Source organism: Apium graveolens, chromosome 4 (genome assembly GCF_009905375.1).
Source record: "Apium graveolens cultivar Ventura chromosome 4, ASM990537v1, whole genome shotgun sequence".
NCBI classification, from domain to species: Eukaryota; Viridiplantae; Streptophyta; class Magnoliopsida; order Apiales; family Apiaceae; genus Apium; species Apium graveolens.
Genome location: NC_133650.1, coordinates 89699167 through 89702747, shown reverse-complemented (window position 1 = coordinate 89702747; position 3581 = coordinate 89699167). Strand labels below are relative to the sequence as shown.

Sequence of the window (3581 nt, the reverse complement as noted above, 5' to 3'; positions counted from 1 at the left end):
ATACCATGATGTGGACACTTTCTCAATATCTCCTTATAGCGCTCCCAAGCTTCACACATAGATTCTGTTGGTTGTTGCGCAAACTGAGTAAGAGCACTCCTCATAGCTGCAGTCTTGGCCATTGGATAGAACTTCACCAGAAACTTTTGCGCAAGATCTTCCCAAGTAGTGATGGACCTAGCTGGTAGAGAATGTAACCAGTCCTTAGCTCTATCCCTCAGAGAGAATGGGAAAAGCCTCAGCTTGATAGCCTCATCTGTAACACCATTATATTTGAAAGTACTGCAGATCTCGACAAAATTCCTGATATGCATGTTGGGATCTTCAGTCGCGGCACCTCCGAAAGAAATAGAATTATGCACCATCTGAATAGTGCCCGGCTTGATTTCAAAATGTTGACCTGAATAGCCGAATGAATGATGCTTGACTGAATGTCATCAATTTTAGGCCGAAAAAAGTCCATAAGAGCTGGATCTACTGGAACTATACTACCCATGATTATCAGTTCTTTCTTTTCACTCTCTTTATCCGAATCTTCAAAATTTAACTTCTCCGGAATATCAAGAACTGAATATGTCTCCTCGGCCGTATCTAGAGTCCTCTTGCGAGTGCGAAAATGTGTTTGCATAAACGCTCGCTAGAGTACCTGAAACACAACCGGAAATAATAAATAACAAGTCTTAATCAATGAATCCTAATGACCACTGATGGCAAGTATATAAACTAAACAAATTAACACCGAGTCCCCGGCAGCGGCGCCAAAAACTTGTTAGGCACAAAGCATTCACTAATAATTCACGCAAGTATACGCATTCACAAGTAATATAGAATGATTTCTAATTCGTTCCCACAGAGACTCTGACTAATTATGTTCAATTAACACTTACTCACCAATGTATGATTACTTCTCAATGTCAAGACAATAACACTTAAGGTTGATTAACTAATTATTAACTACTATTAACTACGAGAATTAAACACTTAAATTAACACTTGAATTAACAATATTAAATATACATGAGATCATAACTTTATTACTACTTCATTCAATAGTTATTGTTATTACCTTTAGCATGTAACGGTGATGATATTAATCGAACAATACGAAACTGATAAAAGCCAACTTTCGTTGCACAAATACCATTCTACCAAGCATCCACAATTAAGATAGAAGTTGAATAGGAATCAATTATGTTGAGACCCTATATGTCTACAGAATTTGACAACATAATGATTTAAGCGCAAGTTATTTATTATGATTACACAGGGCAAGTAAAACGGTTAGAGTTACCCACTAATCATGCATACAATACATGAACCTATGCTAGCATGGCAAGTTCTAAATCTCAAGATTCACTGTCGCTTCACAAGAGATTAACAGGCTATCTTATATATTCGCGACGCATATAAGACGAATAAGCACAACCTATGCTAGATATCATATAATCATCACATACCAAGGTATTAAACAATTAACTAAAAAAATCCATAATAAATCCGCTACGACCCCATGATCACGATTAGCCCATAATAGAACTCATCGCCACCATGGGTTCATATGAAAACATGATAATCACACAACGATATAAACTAATAAAAATACTTATTAAAACCATAGTACGTTACAATAGTATTAAGGTTCAAAGTAAAGAAAACTAGCATCCACTGTTAAAATGAATAAAAGAATCACAAGATAACGTATGCTTCCTCTTCTTCATTGTGGCGTGCTAAAACGGTCTTTTTAATCTTCTCTCATTGCTCCTTGCTTGTTTGATTGTTAATACTTCTTATTGTGAAACGTCTCCCAAGATTACTTATATAGAAGTCCATAAGAAACAGCACCATCAGAAGCCCAATAGAACTCAAATTAGAAAATCCAGATTCTAAATTTACGACCCCAGGCGGCCACCTCAGTTCCCACGCCGGCGCCTGCATCTCAAGGCGGTCACCTGCATATCCCAGGCGGGCGCCTGCACAGTTTCTGGAAAAATCATCTTTTTGCTCCTGATTTTGCTGATTTCTTCGCACAACTACCCGCAACTGGTTCCAAGTACTCCCCTAGGCTTATTATGATGAAATCTCCCTAATTACGCAAGTTATACCCTGAAATACACAAATACTAGAAAAATGCATCAAATACACAAAATACTTGATTTCAAGACATCAATTCAAGCCATTATAAGACGTTCTAAGTGGTATAAAATGCCACTTATCAATAGTGACATTGTTAAAGCATGCTTTAGGATTCCTGATAATATTGTCTCTAGTCTACACACAGACACTAATATTGTTAACATGTTAAACTCCATGGGTTATGCACTCACCATCTCTAAATTAAATGAAATTAGGAGATTGGGTCTTAGGAAAGAATGGAGTTTCCTGTGTGATGTAGTTACTAAAGTATTTTCTGGAAAAATTAGCAATTTTGATTATGTTAATATCTCTATGCTCAACATGCTTTACATGCTAGTAACTGATAAATACTTTAATTTTAGTGATCTAGTCTTGTTTGAGTTGGGGTTTAAGTTAGGGTAGCTTAATAAGAGGGGTAAGAGTGTTTATTATGCTAGATTTTTCATGATGTTTGCTAACCACCTCTCTGAGGACATTGTGATTGAGAACCCAACCAACATGTTAAATTGTTGGGTTCAAGAAAGAAGAATTATTACAGATCTCAATAGAGCAGATCACCACAAAGAGGTGCCACTCTTCTACTTTCCAATAATGGAGGCACCTCAGGTAAGTGAGGTAATTTCAACTTTCTCTACTCTTCCAACCTCAAACATTTCTTTGCCATCTAGTGTAGCGGTGACATCTATGTCAATGACCAGACAGATGCCTACCCAAGCTACCAAAACCAAACTTTCAAAACCAAAGACAAAGAAAGCCCCCTCTGGTGTCTCTCAAAAGATGCCAGTTATAGAATCCACTAAACACAAAGAGGGGAGTGTGAAGGTGGGAAAGATAGGTGAGGGACAGGATGAAAATCAAAGAAGCCCTAAGGATAAGGATGGTGAGCATAGTGTACCCAAACCAAGCCACACCACAGTTTTCCAACAAACTGTAGTTGTTAATAAGGATAAAAGCTCAATTCTAGTTTCATCCTCCCAAAAGGATGTAACTATTGAAACAAGCTCTCAACCAGGAGCACAGAACAAAAGGGGTAGGGACACTAGTTCACCACAAACTTACACAAGAAAAAAGAAAACTAAAACCCTTAGGGATGCACAGGGTACACACACAGTGCAAACTGGAGCTAAAGACCCAGTCACTGCACCATCTCAAAGTCAAATTGATGTGGCTCCAATAAATGTGGAGTCACAGCCAAAATCTGTACAAATTGAAACACCTCAAACACCAAATTCTCCCACACACTCTTCAGATGTTGACATGATTCAAACATCTCAACCATATTCTCCATCTTTAACTCTGTTGGAGAAGCCAAAAATCCATGCAAGTGAGCATCATCTTCTAGATGATTTGTTGGCTCACTTGCCATTTCTTTCTGAGACTGTTGAGATATTTGTACCAAAATTTTCATCAATCTACATAGAATCTACAATAGTCTCCACTCCACACTC

General features: G+C 37.7%; 1 non-coding gene across 1 annotated transcript; it reads left to right on the top strand.

The window, feature by feature from the left end:
• On the top strand, positions 1-107 carry LOC141722590 (small nucleolar RNA R71). The gene has a single exon (XR_012575601.1). It is a non-coding gene; the product is annotated as a small nucleolar RNA R71 (small nucleolar RNA).
• Positions 108-3581: the final 3474 nt, after the last annotated feature.